Below are 27,016 nucleotides of genomic sequence, written 5' to 3' on the forward strand. Positions count from 1 at the left end.
GCACACTGCTGCACGCCGCTGCATGTCACAGTGCTGCATGGCTCACACTGCTACACGAAACACTGCTGCACGCCGCACACTGCTGCACGCCGCACACTGCTGCATGCCGCACACTGCTGCATGCCTCGCACTGCTGCACGCCGCACACTGCTGCACGCGGCACACTGCTGCACTCCACACATTGCTTTTATGCGAGTTTATGCTACTGACATTGTAAATGACAATGCCTTTTATTTGTTTTAAAACCAAAACATAAATAAAAGGCATTGTAATTTTACAATGTCAATAGCTCAAACTCTTATAAATGCGAGACCTATTGCATTGCAAATGCTTGTTGTTTTTGTAAGCAGATGATCGGTTGTTCAGCATATGTTCTCAAAGCATGCAGTAATCTGAGAGAATAGGAGAGATCTTGCAGGCACACCTCAAAATCAGGTAGTGTGAGTCCCACAAAATCAGTTAAGGCCCTCTCAGGCTGAATCCTAGACCATTTTAAATGAAACCCGTTCCTTTTATAGCTCATCATATTTCCTCCTTTTTGGAAGTAAGTGGGCTCAAGAAGGGGATGGGCTATTCCCACTGATAATAATTTATGAAAATTCCAGACTAAGGCCGGAATTACGATGCCGGTCGGAGTTGCCTCCGACCTACATATCTGCGGATTGGAAACCACCGACCTCAGGTTGGCAGCTCAGACCACGCAATTTGGATGTGACCACAGGTGGTGCAGTCATAAACTACAATTTTTCAATTGGTGCTTGTGTGGGGGGTTGAATTTACCGTAGCACAAGCCCCCATTGACAAATGTATGTTTTTCAACATCAATGCACTGTCTGGCAGTCACCATACGGTGCCTGCCACATGGTGCAGGAATGTTAAGGGGAGCACCATAGGTGTCCCCCAGGGCCACATTTAGTGGGCCCTCAAAGTTGCTTTCTGACAGCTGTTCCATGTCGGAAAGGCTGACATGAGAAGGCTGTTGGAAACCAACATCCTAATCCCAACGGCGGAAACGCCAACCTTAAGGGATTATGAGTTGTTTCTGACCAACCGACGAGCTCCATGAGCCCGTCAGATTGTGTCGGTTGGTTCCTCCAACTGCTGCCTCTGATGCACGCCTCTTAATGCATCGGTCAGACCGCAGCAGTAGATGTGGTTCAGACTTCAACCGACAAGCCGTTGGTTGTGGTCCGAACCGCATCGTAATGAGGCCCTGAGTGTCCAACCTTGCGTTCACTTGTATAAGAAAGTGCATTTCTGAAATTAAGAAATGATCTATAATAGATGAGGACCCCCTGGCAAAAAAAGTTGGTATCATATTGAATGGGCTTGAAATTCCTACATCGAGTACCAAGTGCAAATTTAGTGTCATGACAAGATTGTTTAGCTCTTCTTCATACTGGGAATGTACACAATGAAAATGACAATCCCCTCAAATGTCCTCCCATCCATAGACTTCCTTGGCCATTTTCTGACCTAAGTGTATGTTAAGTCTCCGGCCCATAGAAATTAACATTCATTATTGCTAGAGAGAGTGTTGTTTCCTATCTGTGTCTACAGCTAATTTAGAGGCTCAGCCTGATGTGTATTAAATATGTTGTTATTTTTCATTTTATTTATTTATTTTGTTATAATAATTTGCAATTAAATTAATTGAATTCATGAGTCGAATCCAGACGTAAATAGAAAATACAAACATTCTAAGTTTGACCCCAATAGAATACCTCTAATAATAGGTGAACCTTTAGCCCTTCCCAGTGTTGACGGAGAAGCAGGTGTATTTTAAGTTTGAAACCCATCTTTTGTAAGTCCTCTAATACACAGTTTTCTTGTATACAAATAACACTAGACCTTGAAACCTCGACTACCCAGAGTTCATTACTCACTTTGTCCCCAAAGCCTGCAACATTCCAAGTTAAAGAGTGTAGAACACTTTGAAATGCATCACTGTCACTACTTGCCTCGCCCTGAACATTAATAATAATGTTTGAACCATCAATTGACACTTCTACATTGAATCCCGGAGCCATGGACAATCATTAGCCTGGTCAGGCTCCTTCAACCAGTTTGCTTTATCTGACATGTTGCCCCTCTTATGTTGAGTCCTCTTTTTGGCTGGTGGTGGGGCACTGATCACACTGTGCAGACTGGAAACGATGCTAATGTTCCTGATGCTGCAATCTTCTTCATCGATGTCACAAGTGTTCGAGGGCTTGTGTTTCTGAGAGCTCTCAGATCTCCCTCTCTCGCCATCAATCAATACCACTGCAACCCCTGGGCGACAGGAAACTTTACTTTTAGTTATGGGTTGATGAGCATGTTGCGCTGAGTCTGTTTTTTCTTCCACACTTTTAATTTCCGAATTTAGGATGCCCAGTGCCTTAGGAAGATAACTTGTGATGGTTTCTTTGGAGCATCTGTCTTTTGCTACCAAACGTTTGGTTAGCTTCCTCTTAGTCATGGCAAACAATTGTTTTAAAAGAGTAGGAAAAGGAGAACAACAAGGCTTTCCCACCAAAGGCCTAAACACCAACCTTTGAGGGCTCTTGGCCTGGTATTTGCCCTGGCTGTGCCCGGGTGAGTCCCATGCTCGGGTCACACTTAATAGCTTTCCCCCCACAGCTCCTCCTTCTTCCGGTCATCTGTTGGGCTGGGGGATCCTGGGCCTTCTAGTCCAGCCCGCTCAACAAAGGGATGCAGCTAGTCAGGAAAAACAATGTTGTGGGGTGCCTCAGCGTGCTTAATAGCACTCCCCCAGAGCACCTTCTCCTCCTGGTTCGCTGCTGAGCTGGGGCATCTTGGGCCTTGTAGTCCAGCCCTCTGCGCAAAATGATACAACCGGTCAGAGAAATGTGCATTGTGGGATACAGCGTTGTGCTTAATAGCACTCACCCCAAAGCCCCTCCTTCTCCTGGTCATCTGTTGGGCTTGTAGTCCAGTCCTCTCCAGAAAGTGATGCAGCTGGCCAGAGAAACACCAAATATACTAAATCTGGTTTATAGTGAGGAATGAACATTGTAATTTACAATAAATGTCTTGAGAGTTGTGAAAATAGTTGATGTTATCCTACTATACTTAGGGACTATCAGTCATTGGAAGAGCAAGTGCATAACAATTTCTATTTTTGAGGAAATATTTCATAGATGTTTGTGTACATGCGCAAGGGAAAAAGACAGTCACTCAAAGCAAACACATCCAATGGCTGGAGTGGGATGGTCTATTGGTATATGCCTTCTGCTGGGGTGGGAGAGAGTATAATTTCAGTGTCATGTCAACAGACCAATAGCGAAAAAGTGTTTTGGGAGCTCCTTTATATAAATGTATTTTTGTATGGTATGTTTTGGAAAACATGAGGCTAGCAAGACAGCTACAACTATCTTTAGGCCAGGCCTAAACAATGATGTGCAGCAGCAAGCATTAGCCACATCATAGTGCTTGTTGTCTAAATTTACTTTTAGCCATGCTCTACAGCCAAGCTGCTGTCCAACATGGCTAAAAGACATTGGCAAAGCCTAAATCATTCAAAGAAGTGAGAACTACTTGCGTTGGCAATGCTTGTTTGTGTTCCCTCCATTCCTGCACGAACACCACTGACACTGCGCCCCTGGTGGTGGGAAGCATGGTTCCCAGCGACGCACACTTGCAGCTGAATAGACTAGTAATCAGCACTTGGGGAGAAGATCAGATGGAAATCCACATTTCTATTGTAGGCAGGAGAAGGCAGACAAGCTGGCGAGGAAGTGTCTAGGGACAGGGAGAGCATAAGAAGTGGTAGGGAGGGTGTCTCTAAATATTGAGATGCATCAGGTAGGTAGGAGGAGGTGTGGGGAAGATCTAGGAAGAAAAAACTTGATTCAGACGATTTTTAGGGACACCTACTGCTGGTGCAGTCCTAATATAAATAATGTTTGTCCAGAGGATCCTGGGCTCAGCCCAGACTCACAGTATGGGATCCTATGATTGAAATTAAGGTCTTAGCTTTTCTGAAGTAAAATAAATGAAAGAGGTTAATATTACCCTTCAGTAGATGGGTGATAGACTGTGCAACGGGTCACAGCTTTGTGACCTTATGAATGTGAAGATTTCATGTGTTTTAATGTTTGGAAATGCATGTATAGTTTTGCTCTTAATAGTGAGAAAGAGCAAATCCAGTTATTGTCTTCCTTTTATCAGCAAAAGTTTAAAATGTTTGCCTTTTTTTTTCTTCCAGTGTAATTTAAAGCATTCTATCCTCTGTGGTTGACATATACAATAGATAATATTTACCTGCATTATTTTATTTAGTTTATGGCATGAAAGAGCACGATTTTGGCCATAATTCTGCTCCCTCCTTGAGCTTGCCGGACTTCGGGGCATATCAACAACAACCGGCGATAATTATCGCTGAGCGCACTTAGCGCTTAGATAATTATCGCCGGCTAGCGCTGATTTTTATCGCTGAGATAGCGTGCTATTAGCAACGCTTATCTCATCAGCGATAAAAATCCTAGCGCTAACTGGCTAACGTGAGATTATCGCTGGAAACCCAGCAATAATCTCACGTTAGCTTGTTGATAGGGACTCACAAACTTAGCCATGATATCCACCTTCAATAGGATATCATGGCTAAGTCAGTCCTGAAGCAGGTGTTAGGAAAGTAGCGATAACAGGAGTTATCGCAACTTTTCCTGACGCTATGCTTCATAGCGTGGGACTGGATGATAGGAGAAATGTCGCTTAGCGACATTTCTCCTGTCATGTCAGGCCAGGAACGCCCACTTTGCATCTCATTAGAGATGCAAAGCTGGGCTTTAGACATCCCCACGCTAAAGCAAGGTTTCACGCGTTAGCGTGGCCTTGCTAATATAGCGATAAAATTATCGCCGCTTTTCGGCCGAAAATGGCTGCTAAAGCGGCGATCATTTTTTATCGCCGCGTTGTAAATATGCCCCTTCCTGCCGCTCGCCCATCGCAGGGGGTCAGACAGTGATGCTCTGTTTTCTTGCGTGTGCAATGGAGACATTGAAACTCCAAGCCCCATATTGGCGAAATATCTCAGCTGGAAAAAGGTGGCGCCTGTGATATTGGAATTCATGGCAGCTGTGAGTTTCTTTACGATGAGCAGGAATATGTAATTATGCGTGATGTCCTTGCAGGCTGCCTTACCTAATTTTCCGTGGTACCTCTGTCTAAGGAGGTCACTTTTCTCTTCATTCCCAGAGCCTGGCTGGAGGATGAAGATGCTGGGGACAGCTGCCAGCGCATGTGTTCTCATCAACTGGCTCCCTCACCTCACTTAAGTCCAATTAGTAACTAGAGGACATTACCAGATGAGCACATATGTGTGCACCTATACAGGAGTCTAGCTTTGAGACTGCATTTGCATACTTTCGACGAGCTCCACTTTTGCTAATGACCTTCAAACAGAAGGCTAATGAGCAGTCTGTACTCCCACCAGATTCATCACACCGTCCTAATTATTCACCATGGCAACACTTAGCAGTAACCTAACACCCTCCCAAACATCCTTAAAAGCCTTTACATGTGTTTAACTACTCAGCTATCAGTAGCCAAAAGAGACAGACACTATCTAGATTGGAAGAAATCTAAAAATAGACTGGGCTAAGCAGATTCTAACCTCAATGTACTGATCTGAGGAGAAGAAAATGGAGAAAGGTGTTTTCAATTAGACCATGTTTGAAGCTTAAGACGAGATACACCCCGCACAGAGCAACTGAATCCATCATGATTGCACATGTAGCAACACACTCTTTGACAAACAGTGGGGAATGTTTTACGTACAGATCCAATTTCTTGTCTTACTTGTTATAGGACATAACATTGTCGCAGAAGGTGCAGATATTCAATCTGTGTTGTCTGCTTTCGAAGTGACAATGGATGTAACACTAGTTTGCTCATGTAGCCTAACCGTTTGACTGTTGTTGAGTTTGAGCACCATCGTGCAAAGTTGTTTTCTTTTCTTAAAATAAAGTCAGCATAAGGTTCTTTAAACACTTGTACTACTTTAGTCTCTTTGATAACCAATACAAACTACATATAATAAACACATTCAGGGCTATTTCTTCATGTACACCTTGCTTCAATATCTCATTGCAGCCTGAAGAAATAATGGAAAATGCGGAGCTATTAAACATTTTTAATACACTTCCGCAAAAGGACATACGTTGTCATGAGGTCCATTTGGCCATTGTCGTTTTCCCTTTGTTAGCCTGAGCCTGTGTCAGCCTGGCCTCTGCTTTGCGCACGTTACTACACAAACGTATTTTGCTTTGTGCCACACTGCAACTTTCACACAGAACATGCTGTTGTTTTTGCTTTCTATTCTTACCTGGGATTTATTCTGAACACTGCAGACAATGTCGAACAACAATGCCCCTTGTTATTCTGTTCTGGTCAGGCCCTAGCACCTAGACAAAACACGCAGATGCAGTTGTTGTGTGGGAACATGTACACGGGTAGGTAACACACGCTTGGAGAGGGATCTTTTAAGAGGAGGGAGCGTGCCAGCACCTGTGATGTAGATCTTCCATCTATAGACTGAAGTACGGGGTCTGTTGCAAACTCCCAGAGATCTTCTGATATATAATCATTTTGCTTCTGTAGAAGGGGTGATTTATGGACTACTTGCTATGTTAACCGTATTTGTGGTGGGCATTTTTCTACTTGTTTTGGCACGTATACTGCATACTAGAGCACGATGGTTAAAATAAACATTTTAAACTTGGCTCGTGTCTCTGTCAAATCTTATTGTGGACTGGTATGGGAGTGAGAGCGAAAGGGTGTGTAATGCACCTGCGATTCCTGAGATAGTCAGGATTGTTGTGTTCTCGGGTGCCTAATCACTTGTTTCTCTATGAGTGATTAGGAGGACAAGAGAGACACTATAGCTAGTCGGTCCCTGGGCTCATGGGTACTCAGGTGGTAGGATGACTCAGTCTCACCTACTAAGGTTCCATGGTCCCAAGCATAGTTCTGTGACTCCTCAGAATCCCTGCAACAACGTTAATCCCTGAAGAGTTGACGTAAAGACCGTATATGACTCCATTTTAGGTAGGCCCAACTCAATCTTAGCTTATGGAGATCCCCATCTTCCTTAGCTCAGACAAAGAACACCACCATATTCCCTAATTTCTGTAGAATCATTGTCATGTCTGCCTTTTAACGCAGTTGTGGTCAGACGTTATCTTTCTAGGAACTGTGATGTCAAGTTTCTTGATTAATGACAATGATACAACATCTAAGATGCCATTTGTCTGGGTCAAATGTCTTCTCCTCACTATGTCAAGGTTTAATATAACCCATACAGATATATAACTAAGATAATGCTGTCTTAAATGACATACATCTGCCTTATATGTTCTAAGGAGACGTCTGAAAAGCATACATTCATACACATTATCTATGTCAGACTTTCCTAAACTTAAGTCAGAAATTCCCCAATATCTGATAACATTTAGGAAATAAGGATTGTTACTTGACCACTTGTCAAGAGAGATCCTTCGCCGAGATTTAACTGAGATTCTGCCAGAGACGGTCTCACCTGCTGCGAGTACACTACCCACTTCACGGATGAAGCTGATAACGCCCAGTCCCATAGAAAGACCACCTAACTGCTACCGTAGTGGGTATTTGCCCTTCATGGAGAACACCGTCTTCAATGCTTCAATGATAAAAGACAGCCTTTACTGTCAACAAGGTATGCAGTGTGTTTCTGCCCCCGAGAAGTTCTCATAGTGTAGCGCATAGAAGTAGACATTAGGGTGTTAGGTTCTAGATAATATTTTATATGTGCAGTAGTTTAAGATGTACTGAAAAATAGATTGTTCCTGTAGTAAAAAATACATTGATTATAAAGGTGAGCATTCTTGTTAGTACGATGTGTATGTTACTATGAATTGAGGCTGTTTTCATGGTGCCATGGTCCCTTTATGGGATTGTTAGTAAGCCAAAAGCAATACTTTGATATCAATTATTCATTGTATAGTGTTTTGTGGATTACAATAACTTGTTTTTCACATTCATTGCTTGTGCATTGAGCCGAGTTCATCTGTGTCACTTGTGTGTGGGAAATTATCCCTTGTAGAGTTGTGTGAAAGTCATAAATTACATAACACAGTAACTAAGAAAATTTTGCCAATAATGTCCAAAGTATAGCAATATCAATGTGTTTTATATAGGCCTGGGCCAAAATTCCGTTCCGTTCGCGGAAATTGCGATAATTTGGCATTTTCCCGTTCCGCGGAAAGCGCGAAAATGTCAAAATTTCAGCATTCCTCAGCTTAGCGATAATTTGTTTATTGCTCGCGCTGTAAAATAATACATTCTCGCGTGCGCGCGATCGCCTTACCTGAATCCCCGCGTTCGCCGACAAGTTTTCCCGATCCTGTCGCATTCTCCACGAGATGTTGGATTGTTGGTAGCCATTTGCGCTGTCTTGCGACAGTTTGCGCCCTCAGTAACGTCATGCGTCGCGCGATCATGTCTTTCTTCTCGCGATCATGCACCGCGAGACAAGTGAAAATAAGATGGCCGCGCCCACGAGCAACCGCATGGGTAAGTTGGCGAGCCGCGACCACGCAGAAAATACCGCGAACGGGCGGGAAAAATACTTCCGCATCTTCGCGATATTTCCGCGTGTTTGCTGAGATTTTTAACATTTTTGCGATAATTTGCGAAAGTGAATTTCGCAAATTCCGCCCACTCCTAGTTTTATACCAGATAATGTAGTCTTCACAATCCATTATATAATACTAGTGCACATTACTAAATTGTGACAGAAGCACTCTTTCTGGTGCATGTAAGTCTAAACTCTGGAAATCAGCTGTTTAACTGACAGAACCTTTTTGTGTGGTATCATGTGCAATGTGTCGACAGAACCTTACCATATGGTATTGTGTAAAGAGTAACTGTTTATTTTTGGCGTGGTGGTCTGATGGCGGTGCCTCTTTTATAGGCTGCGGTGCCTTTGAAAAAGGCACCACAAGGTCAATGGGACCGCACTACATGGTTCCTGCACGGTATTGACTTGAAAGTCCATGCTGTACAGGAACCATTGTGCATGCACACAGGGGGGCACATTCTATGCCCCCTTGTTTGCACTCACATGTGGTTAGGCCCAGGGGGGGCCCTGCAGGGCCCGATTGTTTCCTCTCCTCCAAGGATTACATGGAGGAAAACCTCCATGTAAACCTTGGAGGAGAGGAAACTCGTAATATGCTTGGTGGGACCACAGCGTACCCACCAAGCATATTGCGGTCCTGACTGCCGCTCCGACACCAGGGAACTATGGTTCCCTGGCAGTCCCAGGGCGGTCTGACCAGCCAACTCCTAATGGAGTGGTTGGACCGCACGTGCGGTGGTTACTGGATCCACCACTGCCGCGTCACCACGAGTCTGGTGGTCCTCAGATCACCAGACTTGTAATCAGGCCCTAAGTGTAGAATGCTTTAAGAGTGAATAGTCAATTATTTGAGGACTTCCCAAGTAGTAGTACAAAAGATTATTTATTTCAGTTTTCTCATCATCTAATTTCCTGTGGAGGTGGTTGCTAAATTTATCTCTGCAAGGCCAGGTAATCCAAAACTTTAAGGTACGGTGTGGAGCACTGAAACTATTTTCCTAAGTACAGAATTATTTAAGCGGACAGACCATCAAACTAAAAGGGACATTTTGTGCAGTTAACACAAAGATTACATTTGTACTCCAAAGTATTTGCAACACTGATCTAACAGAAACGATTCCTTGACTTTTGGAAATTTTGGAAAATAATCAGATCCATGTTCATGGACTAACCAAGTATAAGGTATAATGATATGCATCAACTCCAGTATCAATAAGAGAGCAACGGCTTGATTCATATCTTGATGGACAGGGCAACGGAGAATATTACACCATTGCCCTGATGGAGTCCCTTTCCAATAAATTTAGAAATACATTTGGAGACAGAAATTCGAGCCTAGTCACAGGGCCATAAATCAGGTCTTTTGATAAGAAGCGCAGGTGGGCCTCCACTTCGCATGGACACAATGCTGGGCCAGTGGGTACGTGTCCAGATGTCCAGTATGGGGAACATGTGATCCCTGTGTGTAAGGTGCATGCTTTGTTCTGATTGACTGTGTGCTCTTAACTTAGTGTGGCCTCTGATTGCATGGTGTTTTGCATGTTTGTTATTATCTTTACATGTATCATGATGTACATCAACATCATTTTTATCAATAGTAACACTGTTTCACTGACAGAACCTTATTATGTGGTATCATGTGTAAAGTGTAGACAGAGCCTTATTATGTGGCGTCATGTGTGAAGTGTATCGGTTAACTCTTTCAGAAACTTTATTTGGTAAATGTGTACATCAGCTGCTCGAAATGTCCCTTTCATGCCATCGACAATACAGAAATCTTCTTCAAGGAGTTCCCCTTTCTTCTCAGCATTTGATCCCATCCCCTTTTGGTTGTTGGAAATATCTCCTTTAGCTAAATGGTAGCGTGCAGTGCACTAACATTATTTGCCTAAGTACAAAATTGTTTAAGAAAACAACCTAACATGCTAACAAAAATATTGAATTTGAACTCCAGACTACTCTTGAAAATAATCTAACAAAAACTCTCTAAAGATTTCTTAGTTTTTGGAAATTAACAAATATGAGTTGGATAGATGTTCAAAGACTGTAAAGGGTATGTTATAGTGTGATGTGTCAAGTCCATTGTTAACCTGAAACTAAATGTCTGATTGCATGTTGCATATGAACATTCCTTTAAATGTTTAATCTGAATTAATGTAGTGAAATTGTCTTAAGCAAACTAGAAATCCTAGATTCCCGCAATCAATGAAAACAGAGAGGTGTGGCTGACTCTGGAGGTGGGGGCTCACGGTTCGCTCGTCAGCGGCAGCTCAGGTCAGCATCATGTGACTCTGGGCAATATTACACTTAATCTCCCGACAGCCCCCAGCACCAAACCCTTATAGGTGATATGTTCACACTTTACAAACAGAAATTATTATTATTATTATGATAATCCCTCCTACGCCTGGTGCAGAGGCAAGAAGAATCATGCCTGCTTGATCCCTAAAGGTAGGGAAGGGATAAGCATGATTAGTAAGCAATAGGAATGGTTTAGGTGATGCAGTAAGTATCTATCTGTTCTTTGTCTTACGATCTCCTTACCCACAGAATTATTTCCTAAACCCCATTCCCCTCACCCAGCAATATCGGTTGCATTATGTAACCTTTTGCAGCAGTGGCGATGCCAAGTGGGAGTTCCCAATTGAGCATTATCTCACCCCCTGTGGAAGACGGACATCAGACGTTGGAGCTCTTGTCAATAACTCATTTGATCAGATATCAAGTTGAGGGCTTTACTGGAAAGTATAAAAAGTATTGGGAAGCTGTAACAAGCAATTTTGCGTACCAAACAGGCCGATTCGCAGAATCCACCTGTTTGTGAATGCAAAAAAGGCTTTTCCCATGTATCAAACCCTGTTTTGCATCTCGTAACCTGTTACCGAATAGCAAAATGGGTTCGTTATTTGGAAAGGGCGTGTTTAGGGTGTCCCTTCCAGATACTGAATCGTAAAAGAATGTATGAATGTTTTGTGACAGTGAATGCGGTCGCAAAATATTAGCATTTTTCCACCAAATTCAAGTTGGTGGTTACCCATTTGCAAATGGGAAGGGGTCGCCGAGGGTCCCCTTACCCTTTGGGAATGATGGCGAAAAAGTTTTTTGAGAGCAGGCAGTGCTACTACGGACCACTGCCTGCTCTTAAAAAAAGAAAAGCAAACATTTCATTTTTCTTTTTTAAACGCAACCCATTTCATTTTTTAGGATGCACAACAATGCATTATAGGACATGTAATTTTACTATATACAAGTTAAAATATTACACATAATTTGCACCACTCCAAAAAAAATGTTATGTTATTTCTCACTAGAAAACACTGCTAACCTAGACAGAGTTGAACAGGAAGTTGAGAACGTTGAAAATATTGTTGATGAAGAGATACAGGAAACATCTGCTGTACATCATTCTCACTATCACTTTACAACTAGAATAGCAATCAGAAATGTGAAAAGAACCCCATGCGCATATCGGATCACAAGTACATCTAACTATGTAGAAAATTAGAATTATTGCTCCTTCAATAAGATGCATAATGAAGTTGTCTTTTATGCCCCGGTGAGGGAAAATCTGCCAATTTAATTATTTCCCAAAACAGTACATTAGCTCCATAGGCTAACATTGGAAGGTTTTATTAAACTTTGATAAAGCATAACCTTTGACAGGAGTGAGCTGAAAGAATCATTCAACATATGAAAATAATAGTTACAATAAATCCAGCAACTTGCAAGGTTGTATTTATTATAACAATTGCAGGAAAGTAGTTTTAGAATAGCTTTCGTAAAGATACCTAAAATCAGTCCCATAGCAGCCTCTACTGATTGACCAGCCTTTGGGCAGACAAAAAAAACCAAGACTTATAGAAATCACTGCTGTATCCGGCTGAAGGCCGCACTATGATACTGGTGGTCGACCCAAGACCTCGCCTCCACCATGATCAGTGAACCCAATGGGGTGGTGGTCGGAGCAGCGTCCTAGCATGGCAGTGGTGACAAGGCAGGCACATGGTGCATGTTGCATGGGCGTGAAGAAGGCGCTCCACCATGGCGGCCTCAGCTGCAGCCCTTTTAAATGGCTAAGCCATGTGGCCACGGTGGGACTGCAACTTTCCCACTGCCAGCCCGGCGGTCATATCAAAATAAAGTGGTCGAACCACTGCATGCTTGTCAGGCGGTCTCCGAACCGTCGCAATAAAGGCCAGCGGTCTGACCACCTGGCATCAAAATGAAGGTAAAATTTGGGCTAGCTCCAACCACCCAATCGTTTTGGATCTGCACTCTATTGAGCATGACCAGGTTTGCGCTTTTTCCTTTTAGGCAGTAGAAACCACATTTTCACATTTTATCTATAAAAATTGTCATCTCCAGTTCCCTGTCATTTTGTTGTTATTGTAAAGATAAAAATATGTCCTATTGTTATATATTGGTGTTGGATTTTTAAACCGGCACCGCAATTTTACGGCAAAAGTAGCTCCAGCACAGTATGGACTGTGAAGTCCATACCGTGCTGAAACTTGAGGTGCAAACAAGGCACATGTGTACTACGCTGACTGCATCCCCGTGGCAGTGAGGGCATGGGGGCCATGTTTCCCCATCACCAGCCTTTTCATGGTGGTGAGCCCGCCATGATATGGCTGGCGGTGTGGAAACTCGAAATATGCTCAGCGGACGGCGGCGGTCCAGCCTTGCATATTGAGTAGCTCTGTCCGCTGTGCCACCATCAGGGAACGGTGGTTCCCTGGCACAGCTGGCACAGCCAGCCCAGCGGTGGACCATCCAAAAAGCCAACTCGGAACAGGACAGCCGCAGGACTGCAACTGCTCCGCCACCTCAAGTCAGGCTCTAAATCGGGCCCTTAGTTTTAGCTTTTACAATGCACCTGCATTGTTTAATTGCTTGGAATTCAGTTTCATATAGCAATACTAGAAAACAAAGCAAGGCCCATTGGGTGTCATGTTGCATTTTCATAATGTTCGGTACATTTCTGAAATTGGCAGCAACAGATACTAGATTATTTAGATTACTTTATGTTTGTGGGTTTGGTTGAACAAAAGAGCATCCGTGCAGATCAATTGGCAAAATAATTTACAGTGTTAGGTATGCTCCCTGTCCAACAAGGGAACCACAATCCTAGTCAGGGGAAGTCAGATACACACCATAGATGAGCCTGTGCCCACCCTCTGGTAGCTTGACAGATTTACAGAAGAGTACAGTCCGTTCAGCAGCACAACAGTCCTTCTTCCTGGTAGAGTATCCACAGGTCCAAAAGAGTACTTAAGTCTTGGTGTCTGTGGTCCAGTGTTTACACTGTGGTGCCTCGGTTCTGGAAGATGGTAAAATATTGTGCAGGGACCCTTCCTCCCTGTCCTGGCTCCACGCTGGTTGCAGTGACAACTCAGGGTATTTTGACCTACTGTGGGAAGACAAGCCACAGCCTATTCAGGTGCAAGTAGGGCTGTGCCTAGCTCCGTCCCCCCATCAAGCCAATTAATAATAATAATAATAATAATACAGAGTTTTATAGAGCGCGAACAGCTACCTCACAAGGAGGTGTCCCATCGCTAAACGCAGGTAGAGAAACATATACAGAAATTCAAGTCAATTAGCGAGGTTGGGTGAAGAGCCAGGTTTTCAGCATTGTTTTAAAACGAGGTTCAGAGGGGGCCTGTTGGAGCTCAGGGGGAAGTGAGTTCCAAAGCATCGCTACATTAGCCGAAAACGTTCTACCACCCCAACGAGCCTTTTTTATTCGAGGGACTGCTAGCTGGATCCGGCAGTTGGAGTGGAGAGAGCGGGACTGCGTGTATCTTGGCAGCCGATCCCTCAAATATATTGGACACGAGCCAAACAAGGATCTGAAGGCTAGCGTAAGTGCCTTGAATTTGATCCTGTGGGCTACTGGTAACCAATGAAGTGATCGAAGATGCGGAGAGACAGAGTGCTTGAATGGAATATGCATTAACAGTCTCGCAGCCGCATTCTGGACCACTTGCAGACGTTGAGTTAAGTATTTGGGCAAGCCCAGGAGCAGGCCGTTCGCGTAATCCAATCTGGATGTGACTGTCGCATGGATTACCGTTTTCCTGCAGTTCACCGGAAGAAGTCGCAAGATTTTGCGAAGATTCCTAAGTTTACCCTAACAGCAACCCATCAGCTGTTGTGTGTGCGAGACAAAGGACAGATTGTTGTCCCAACGCACTCCCAGATTTTTTGCCGAGGGATTGGGGGAAGGGGGGGCCCATTGCCATCGGCCACCAGAGCTCAGAGGGGGGCGGGGTGCCTTTGCCAAAGAAGAGCACTTCCGTTTTATCCGCATTGAGCTTTAATTTATTAGTATTCATCCAGCGCGCCACATCATGAAGACAGCCTTTAAAACTTGACAGGGCTACCTCTGACACCTCTGCATATGGAAACACAAGCTGGGTGTCATCGGCATAGGATACTGCCTTGACCCCCCAGTTAGCAATAAGCATAAAGAGTGGGGCCATATAAATATTAAATAATAGTGGACTGAGCGCCGAGCCCTGAGGTATGCCACAGCATAACGGCTTAGGTGTAGAAGAGGCGGTGCCCAGGGCCACCTTCTGGGTTCTCTGGGACAAGTATGAGTGTAGCCAGTCCAGCGCTTGATCCTGTATGCCCACTTCTGACAATCGCATCATCAACCTTGCGTGGTCGACGGTGTCAAAAGCTGCCGAAAGATCCTGGAGCACCAGCAAAGCTGAGTCTCCCGAATCCAACGACCATCTTATTGACTCTGCCACCTCGATCAGAGCTGTCTCGGTGCTAAAGCCGGGTCTAAAGCCTGACTGTGTCTCGTGCAGAATCTTGTTGTCCTCTATATATTTGCTAAGCTGCCGCTGGATAACTTTCTCAGCATCTTGCCCGGGGCAGCCAGTAGGGAGATAGGGTGAAGGTTGCTGAGAGCCTTAGGATCTCCATTAGGCTTTTTCTTTAGTGGGAGGAGGGTAGCATGTTTCCATATATCTGGGAAGACCCCCGAAGAAATGGACGTATTCCAAACGTGTTGTAGGGAAGGGGCCACAAAATCCGCCATTGTGCACCACAGTTTGGGGGGGAAAGGGTCGTCCGGCGAGCCCGACTTGCAGCACCTTAATTCCTGCATGACCGCGGACAGAGTTACTGGTTGAAAGCAGGTTAACGGTCTGCTTGTAAACACTTTGACAAACTGATCTGTTTTCTCCGTTGTTACCTCTGGGCCGAATGAGTCGTAAACACGCTTAATCTTCTGGTCAAAGAAGTCCGAGATTTTATTACAGAGAGTGACTGAAGGCGGTATCTCCCTTTCAATACATCTGGGTTTGAAAAAGGACTGAACCACCTTGAAGACTTCCTTGCTGGAATGTTCTGCCTGTTCAATCGAAACTGCAAAAAACTGTTTTTTTGCCTTTCTGACAGCCTTCTGAAATTCATGGGAAGCCACCTTATATTGTGTTCTTTCCTGGGTCCCATAGTTTACCCTCCACAGCCTCTCTAACCGTTTACATTTTGCCTTCTCAGTTCTAAGGTCCTGTGAGAACCATGGAGCAGAAGGCGAGTCCCTCTTGGACACAGCGCGTTTAGCTGGAGCTATGGACGAAATCATATTCCCAATCCAGTGATGAAACCGCAGAGCGTCAGTGTTGGCATTCAGAGTTAACGTGGGTTTGTTCTGCGCCAGCGCTGGGCCCATAGCGGTAGGGACAAGCTTCGTCCATTGTCTTCTCATAAAAACTCGCTTGCTTGGCATTGGTCTGTCAGCTTCCGGATTTATTAAAAAAGGCACAAGCAGGTGGTCTGACCAGAGTAATGGCAGGGTCTCTTCCATCGTCACCTTTTCAATATTAGAGAGGATAAGATCGAGTGTGTGACCCGCTCTGTGTGTGGGGCCCTTATTGATTAAACTCAGATTGGCGGCATTCAGAGTGGCCCTTAGTATCTCTGCTTGGGCACAGTCCGTTCTGTCCATATGGATGTTAAAATCCCCCACTACAAGAAAGTAAAGATGGAGGAGGGAGCACTGCACTATCACGTCCAACAGGGCAATAAGATTAGAATCATTCCCACCAGGAGGGCGGTAGATAACTAGCCCTGCTAAGGAGGTCTGAGAGCCCACCTAAATGCAGAAATGTAATCCCTCCATACCCGCGATCAGCGTAGGGGCAGAGGATGTTAATGTGAACTGTTCTTTGATTATAGCAGCTACCCCTCCACCTCTTTTTCCACCCATTCGGTTAGCGAGACACATTGTGTAGCCCAGGGTTACTGCCAAAGCTATTGCAGTCACATTATCCTCACTAAGCCAAGTTTCAGTCAGAAATAAGACATCCCAGTCCTGACCTTCCAATAGCAGCCAGATATCATTAGCATGCTTTGAGAGGGATCTGCAGTTCAACAGCCCCGCTCTTAGACTTCTATTACTGAGCGGTCTGGACTTACGGAGCCCCTTCTCCTCTCCATTATCCCACACACCAAAGGACACGTCCCGCAAAAGTGAACGAGGGGGAAAGAACTTAGGTCAAACCTGTGAGTGCAGCACCCGGCGTCTGTGTTAAGCCTCCACAGATCATCTCGAGACCACACGACCCTTTCCCTGTCTGTACCACTACGAGCGGAATGCCTGGCCCCGGCCGCAGCCTGGTCGCGGACGGGCGCAGACGGGCTTTCCTTTGGCGCGCCTTTGGCGCGCCGCCGGCGCGCCCGCTGCGCGCGTCCGCTGCGCCTTAGCCAGGGCATCCGTTTTAAGCGTGTAGAAATGCAACAACTAGAGCGCTGACTGCCGTGCACCGGAAGTAGCAAACTCCCTCCACATCAATCGGGACGACACCCGCGGTGGAACGGGGAGGAGCAACCAGTCACGGCAAGTAATCAGGACCGAATTCAGGTAAATCTTTGTGCAAATGGCAATGTTTTAAAATACATAAATGTGCAAATGACGCGTTTTAAAAAAACATATATGTGCAAATAACGCTGAAGGAGAATCACAATTTTAAAAATGCCGGTGGTAAGGTGTATGGTATTTTAAAATATGGGCTGCACACAAACACATTAAAATGGCTGACTAAAAGTACTGGCTCAATCAACACAGGTCATCTAGCAGGACATAGCAGTATTGTCTCTCTGCGCGCGTTAATGGTCAATTAAGTCCCATTCAGTCACACCTAAGCTTCCATTGTATGTGTCTGTCTAGAAGAAACGCACAAGGCTAAGCTGTCACCCACCGAAGACGTGTATTCTGAGACAGCCAACAGGCACAGAATGGTTAAAGTAGGAAAATGCCATCTTTGTAAAAGTGGAATTTTCAGACTTTCAACTTAAAATTCATCTTTACCATAAGTTGTGATTTTGAATTGAAAGTCCAGAGACTCCAAACTCAAAATATCCATTGTTTTTAAATCGGAAATTACATTTATAAAATGTAATAGGTAATACCAATGTTAAGCTATGGGATAGATAGGCCTTGCAGTACTGAAAATGAATTTAAGAGTTTTTCAATACCTGGATATTTAAAACTTAAAAGTACATGTCCAACTTTTGACATTCACTGTGCACCCTGCCTTTGGGACTTCCTAGGACCTACCTCAGGACTTATATTTATTATGAAGTAAGGTTTGGGCCTGGCAAGAGGTTACCCTGCCAGGTCGACATGGCAGTTTAAAACTGCACACAGCAGCTCTGCAATGGCATGCCTGAGACATTTTTAAAGGGCTGCTTGAGTAAGTGGAACAATCAGGGCTGCAGGCCCACTTGTAGCATTTATGTTACAGGGCCTGATCATATGTAGAGCACCCTAATAGGGATTTATTACTAGATTAAATATGCCAATGCCACCATGCTTTATGGAATGAGCGCTGCACTTTATCACTGGTTAGCATTGGTAGAGTGCCCTGAATCCTAAATCCAACAATAGCAGATCAGCAAAAAGGGGAGGAGGAAGGCACAAAGTTTAGGGGTGACCTTGCAGAAAAAGCCATTTCCAGCACAACTTAAAAGACTTATAGAGCGCGGCTGTGCTCTATCAGTCTTTTGTTGGGGTGCATTATAATCATGACTAGTTCGCACCTACACATATGATGTTTTGTTGTGTCAACATTTGGGTATTAGAATGTAATATGATCACGTGTAAAGTGTTAGAGGAGTGTTGTACAACTTGGAGAAATGAACATTGTAATCCTGTTCTAAATGATGAAATCCTAATGTTCGTTTTGCAAGTGACTAATGAGAAATTAAATCACTGACTGTAACGCATTGATTTAAATGTGCACAAGAATAATGTTCATGTATATGTGTGTTTAATGAAGTTCCATGGTGAATCTTAGGTTAGACGATTTTCTGTAGGCCTCATGTATATTTTTCTCTGGCTCTCTAAAACAAGTTGTTTGTAATGTTCATGTGTATGCAGAATCTTTTCTTTCTCACGTTTCTGTTGCAGGTGGAGAAATTCATCTTTGTTAGACGGAATAACACTTTTGTTTTAGGAGCTAGGCTTACAAAGGAGAAGATACATTTGAACGAGGGGTGCTGATAATGTGGGACAGTCTTCTTTCTCACTGGAGAAGGCCTGGGAATCAAAGTCATTGCGACAGAGGCTGGGAGCATCGAAATCACTTAGAAATTTACCTACGAGGAGGTGTCTACCTGGAGGGGACGATCGCGTGATGTGATGATAGGTATGTCTTAAGATTTTGGTCCTGGGGTTAGGGACAATGCCCCGGGGAAAAGGTTAGGGGAGGAGATCAGATCGAGAGAGAGGAAGAAGCATCTTATAATGAGCTCTGTAGCTTTATGCAACTTGACCCAATCAACGTGAGTGCACTTCTTAGGAAGTCTTCACACGCTGACACCTTTTCCTGAACTTGCATGGGGAAAATGCTAAGTAGGGATGTCACGTTAGTGGTAGTGTAGGGACAGACTAATGCTCTTTACTTAGGAACCTCCAATGAGGATACACTTGATGTAGGCGCAGTTATATTCTGCGTCCTGATTCTAGAACTGGTTATCCTTTGTATGCTTCAGAGACAAAATTGTGCCTGTAGGTTTGACTTTGTATTAGTTCTGATGTATTTCTACACCCTCATTTTGAGGTGTTTGTATGTACAATTGTTCTTGGCTTTGTAATAAACTAACTAAACTTAGAACCTGGAATTGGTGATTCTTTGGAGTCATGCTTCATTGGAATTGTGATATATAATTGATAAATTATTTTATCACCTCTATACTTTTAAGCAGGGAACAAAGGTCCTTTGAACAGGAGTTCAAGAGTAAATCTAGAATGTGGAACCCAGCCCCATCAAGACTAAAAGGACCCAGCATCAGGTTGACATTTATATTATGGATGTGGTTCGAATAGAATCCAGTCTCCTATGACACAAACTTTGCAGATAGAGAGAGGTTGTGTGTTAAGTAGGAGAATGACACTAGTGTAACCATTTGTTGTGGTACCTTAATTTTGCTTGCAAATTAGCAGATGTGGGTGAGCCATTGAAGGCTCTAGCCTGGCTCATGCCAGGTGCATGGCACTGTATTGGCCTGAAGTCCTCTCAGATCCTCACACCTAAAATAAGCTGTGCCTTCTGCAGCACTGTCACATCTTTCTCCTGTGTGTAGGAGAGGAACAACTGGCCAGTGAGTTGCTGCTTTTTACACTTACAATGATCAAAATTCCTTGGTGTTACCCTACCTCTACTCTGCTACATGCAGGAGAGTTATATAATGATGTGAGAGAGGCAAAATGGAGGGAATTAAAAAGGAAAGATTTAGCCACCTTCGCCATTCAACATTTCTGTGAAAGAGTGGGGAGCACCACACACCAGGCAATCACACTTAGCCAACCACATCGAAGCCAGCTCCAACTGCAGCAAAAATCTCTTCAGAAATGTCAAGGAGTTCTCCAACCCCTCAATGACTGAAAACATCACCACCCCCTCTCAGGATCTCTGCAACACCGAAGCTGACTTCTTCCATGACAAGATATCCACCATCTACAGGAACTTCAAAATCCAACCTGCTGCTGCTGCCTGCGTCAGCCTCCTAGACCCCACAGACAACCCAGCTGACAACAGGATCAACATCTGGAACCAGCTCACCATGCAGAACAATCTCCCTGCTCCCCTTTCCTGCCAAAGTCCTGGAAAAGACCATCAATCAGCAACTCACACAATACCTAGAGAACAATGATCTTCTGGATGCATCCTAATCCAGATTTTGCTCCCACCACAGCACTGAAAGCTCCTCGATTGTTCCCACGGATGATTTCTCATCCCTCCTTGACTGTGGAGACTTGGCTGCCCTGATTCTCCTCAACCACTCTGCGGCATTCAACACTGTCTCCCACTACACCTTAATTAAAAGGCTTCACCATATTGTTATGCAAAAGGATGCCCTCAAATGGATCACATCATTCGTCTCTGGAAGAACACAGAGAGTCCTCCTCTCTCTTCATCTCAGAGACTAACAGCATCATCTGCGGCATCCCTCTAGGCTCATCCCCACCCTTTTTTACACCTACATGTCACCCCTGGCCAACAACGTCAGCAACCACAGACTGAATATCATCTCCTACACAGACAATACCAGCTCATCCATTTACTATCCAAAGATCCATCCACCACCAAGGCCAATTTCAACCTCTGCATGACCAGCATCACCAACTGGATACAAGACAACTGCCTCAGATTCAACACAGACTAGACGGAAGTCCTAATCTATGGGAACACCATCTCACTGTGGCACAACTACTGGTGGCCTGCCAAGCAGGGACCCCTACCCACCTCCACCCACTAAGCTCAAAACCTCAACATCATCTTGGAGAGCAAAGTCACCAGCAAGAGCCAGATGACGGAGTCTCCTCTGCCTGCTTCCTCACCCTATGCATGCTACAAAAGATCTTCAAATGGCTCCCAGCCACCACCAAACGAACTGTCACTCAAATCCTCAACAGTTGCCTGAGACTATGGCAACACACTTCCACTGGTATCACATCTCCTGACAAGACTTCAGACTTCAGACCATCCAGAACTCAGCGACAAGACTCATCCTTGACCACCTCAGATAGACCCAACTCACCCCGCACCTGAAGAACCTCCACAAGAGATGCCAATTCAAGATTCTGACACATGCCTACAAAGCCCTCCACAATCAAGGAACAGCATACATCAACCACTGCCTGAGCTTAGACCTACCCTTCAGACACCTGTGCTTCATCTTGCTCTCCCTCGCACACATCCCCCATCTTTCGCATCAATTCTGGAGGTTGTTTCTCCTCCTACCTCACCAAGAAATCCTGGTACAGATTTCCCATCCACGTTTAGACCTCTCCCTTCCTTCAGAAGTTCAGAATGGGACTCAAGAACTGACTTTTCACCTGAAGCCCTTTAGCAGCCTGGACCTAGTTCCTGAATAAACTCATGGGTGATTAGAGCACTCTACAAATCCTGTTTGGTTGCGCTAATCTTCTTTCTCTCCTCCCCAATACAGTCTACTCTAGTAAGGTATTATTTATAAACCTACAGCAATGGACAGTGGACCATACACAAAATGCAGCACCTGTACCGTCAATCACCCATACAGTATAAACAATAGACAATAATGTGTGCTAACAAACCAAAAGGGGCCCCCTGTCCAGGAGCACCTTTTAACAGTAAAAATAAATCACTGCTAATGCAAAATCATCTTGCCTCATTCTTCTTTTTTATTCCATTTAATCAAAAAGATTTTTTCATCAGCCAACGCGTTTTGTCCTCTTGACTTAGGATTTCTTCAGGGCTGAAATTTAAAAACATATACATGTACAAAACATTTACAAAAGACACTACATAGACACAACTACAACCATATTACATACCACAAAAATATTACAAAAATATAATACAGAAGGAAAACACATATGTAATATAAAAAGTCAAACGTAATTGTGCACCATACCCAAAAACTGACACCTGTCAATCACTTATTCACTTATTCACACAAAACATTTAAAAATTACAACACAGAATTTAAAAACATGCATGTGTCCACCAAAGAGCTGAAGAGAGGAATCAGAAACAAACACAGAGAAATTTGAAAGAGGGGAGAAGATGAAGAGGAGTGACTTTAACTCGAAAAAGAGGGGGAGAAGGCAAGGTATGCAGAGACCAAAGTTGCTAAATTCCTCGCCACCTTATAATTGGTGTCACCTTAAGAGAATGTGAGTTTAGGGAGCATGTCAAATATAACGTTCAACCCTATATTGTAACCCGAAAAAGGACTCCATAATAACCTGTGCAAAGACCAATAAAAAATTCCAAAAGACAACATACCAAAATGGAAGACCAGCCACAGATCAATCAAAAACTGTTGTTGTCCAATTGCAACTGGTGCTGTTACATGCGCAAAGCTATTACTACCGAGTGGTTTCTAAAAGCACAAGTGGAAAAGAAAATTTCCATTTAGAATAAGTACCGCGTTTTTCAAAAAATGTTGAGTTCCATATATAGTCATCCCGCTTACCTATTTTCGGTATTAACAAGTAATCCAAAAGACAACGAAGCTATACAGATGTCCAATATCCAACAAAATTCATAATGAAATGTCCAAAGGCAAATGGCATGATAACCATAGCATTAGGATAGCGTAAAGCCAGTAGGTTCAATTAAGAACATACGGCAAGAGGTGGATGATATCCAATTCGACCAGCAAGTAAAGCAATATATCGGTTACATATTGCACAATTTATCCGTGGTCTACTCAATAACACATAATCCAATCCAAAAAATAAATCAATATGCCATTCATGTCTATATCTCCGTCTTTCAATACAAAGAAACTATCCCAATAGGGCATCACATCTATATATCCCCTAGGAGTCATGTCACATTCCTTATAAATCCATGGTATCCTAGAACTTTTAATGCAGATATATTGATTGACAAATGTGTAAGTCAAAAAACCTTAGGAGTTCTATCGCATCATTTTCAACCCCACGGTGACCCATATCCTTGGAAACACCCATGATAGTCATTAATGCCAAAATACATAAGGCACTCGCCAAGTGTCCAATTGTCCGTTTACATACAACTTAAAATCGAAGGCATTATTTTAAAACTAATTTACCCAGGGAACCATCGTTTTTTAAACACCAAAAAATAGCCTATTCCCCGAATCACTGGTGCAGTAGATTAACGAAACGCTCAATATTGCTGCATATACCACTCACTTGTATTTGAGTCAAACACGATCTCCTAGGCAGCCATCGGAGGCAAAACCATGTTAGCGTTCTTCGTAAATTTCCCCTAACCAGTCACAACCTGATCACGTTGCGAGTACGCCTAGCAAGATGACGTAACCACCCCAAATGTGTGTGTAAGGGAGCGCCATCTTGAAATGGCCAAAAGTGACGGAGTATGGTAAAACAGCCCTCAACAGTAGTTTAGAGGGTTAAAACCGAAGGCATTATTTTGAAACTAATTAACCCAGGGAACCATCGTTGTTTAGACATCAAATAGCCTATTCTCCAAATCATGATGCAGTCAATTAACGTAATGCTCAATATTACTGAATATACCACTCACTTGTATTCGAGTAAAACGTGCTATCCTAAACAGCCATCGGAGGCGAAACCATATAAGCGTACTTCTTATATCCTCCCCAACCGGGCGCAAACTGATCACGTGACGAGTATGCCAAGTGGGATCACGTAACCACCCCAAATGTGTATGTAGGGAGCGCCATCTTGAAAAGAATAAAAACTGATGGAGTATAGTAAGCTAACCCTCAAAAAATGGGTCTACAGGGTTAATAAGTATTATTTTAATCGCTTTCAAACACAATATCAAGTAACCATATAGTACACGTGCCTCCATTGTAAAAATGACGCATAGCTGACATACAACGTATTAGCCATATTGACCGACCTCCTAAAGTTGTAATTTTTAATTTTTAATATTATGTATATGCCTACCAAATGTCATTGTCGGCAGCCAATAGGAAACGCCCCCTGGCCCCTGGTCTCATGGCGAGTTCGCCTATTATGACCCCATAAACATTTTGAAAGTACACATGAGGGAAAGATGGAACGCACCCTGATCATATGGCGAGTACGCTTAACATGACCACGCGACCATCCCAAAAATTTGCACGAGAGAAAGGCTTGAATAATAAGTAATGCCAGGCATCAGTTCAATATGCCGTATGTAAAAGGGCAGAGCTAAAAACCGTATGGCTCCAAAATTCCGGGCTAGTCGTATGTCGTAAGTATGGATTATAATATTGTCAATGATGAAAGGGAAAGGGAAAGAGATTGATACATGAGGGAAATACCAGAACAAACATGAGATACAAATAAGGACAATATTTGTACATAAACAGCCACATACATATATAATTACACGTTTTCTTCAATTTCAGTCACAGGATACAGTAAACACTTATAACAGCACAGTGTAATTGGATCATCTAACCGATCATACATTGTCAAAGTGAGAACAACAAGAAATGTCAAAAATAATACTGGCACGAGATGAGGACAGAGGGGAAATTTAAAATAGAGTTTCATATACACATTTGGCAACCTGTTTCTTTCCTAAGATACAGAAGAGCAAACAGTGAGATAAATCATACGGATGGAATCAAAACATCAGACAACCATTTATGAATGGTAGAGCATTTCATCCTCTGTGTTGTGTCCCAATTCAACACAGCACAGATGACAAGTCCAAATTGCTTCCCTGCGGCATAGGGCCAGGTCCCTGTTCCCCCTACGTGGGTGTACCAGGATGTGATCAATGCCATGAAATCACACCTTACATTCACCACCATGATGTTCCCCCATATGGTAGGTCATTGGATATTTAAGATCGTTGTTCTTTATGGCACGTACATGCTCCTGTATCCGCTGTTTGAGCGGTCTCACCAATTCCCCCAATATAGATCCTATTGCAATCCCACCACAATGCATAGATCACATATTTGGTATTGCAATCAATGAAATGTCTTATTTCGTACTCTTTGCTTGTCTGGTATCTAAACTTTTTTGTCTTAATGATGCCAAAAAGGCACACGTTGCAGCCTTGGTATGTGAAAAAACTTTTGGGCGCTGGTGAGAGCCAGGTTGTGTTAGTGTTATTCCTAACATAGTTGGGACAGAGTATATTTCTCAGGGTTTTGCCCCTGCGGAAAGTAATCCTCGGTGTGGGCGTGACATGTTCCCTCAAAGTGGGCGTGTCATACAGTAAATACCAATATTTTTTAAGAATCGTGAACACCCTATTGCTATTTTCGGTATATTGGGTGACAAAAGCAAAATGTGAATTAGAGACCCCACTGGTAACCCTGTTCGTTTTTTACACCAGGGTATTTGCTCTACTAACTTGTTGAATTCTTCGGTCTACCTTATCCAGGATGTCTTCACTGTAACCCCTACTTTTGAATCTATTTTTGACATCCAGAATGTTCTCCCTGAATGTTGATTCTGTACTACAGTTTCGACGAACACGTACCATTTCACCATACGGTATATTTCTTTTCACCGACTTGGGATGGGCGCTCGACGCATGTAGGGGACTATTACATTATGTGGGTTTTCGAAAGATGGTACCCTGTATGGTATTGTTCTCAATGTAGAATAGAACATCCAAAAACTCAGTACTGTGACAATTATATTTGATGGTCAAAATCCGTTATATTGGTTACTGTTAAGGAATGAATAGAAATCCATTAGTTGGTCAGGGGAACCCTTCCACAGTAGTATGACATCATCAATATACCTCCCCCAGAAGACAATCATGTCCATCCAGGGGGAGGCATATTTGCCCCAGGCATGCTCCCTCTACCACCAACCCATGAAAAGGCCAGCGTACGAAGGAGCAAACCTGGAACCCATTGCGGTCCCCTGTACTTGATGGTACCATGATCCACTATGTAAAAATAAGTTTTTGATAAGATAATGTCTATCATCGCTGTCAACATCTCATTGTGTTCCATGTGGTCTGCAGTTCGAGTATTGAGAAAGGATTGTACCGCCAGCATCCCAAAATGTTTTTGTATGCATGTGTAACAATCCAGTTACATCCATGGTAACAAAGAGCAGGTCATCCGACCATGCAAGACCATCCAACTTTTGAAGGATGTCCCTAGTGTCCTGTATGTATACGGGCAGGTTGATCACAAGTGGTTGGAGAAACTTGTCAACATACTGGGAGAGTCGCTCCATTGGGCAATCAATGCTCAAAATAATGGGGCGTCCAGGAGGAAAGGTCCCCTACTTATGTATTTTCGGGAGGATATATATACGGGGGCTAATGGATTGCTCACAAAAAGGTAACTATATTCATCGTCAGAAAGTAAGCCACTTTTCCGCTAATCATGGAGTTTCATGTTAATATGGTTCCCAAGGAAGGCAATGGGGTTGGTGGCGACTGGCTC

The sequence above is a fragment of the Triturus cristatus genome, chromosome 3_2 (genome assembly GCF_964204655.1).
Source record: "Triturus cristatus chromosome 3_2, aTriCri1.1, whole genome shotgun sequence".
Taxonomy (NCBI): Eukaryota; Metazoa; Chordata; class Amphibia; order Caudata; family Salamandridae; genus Triturus; species Triturus cristatus.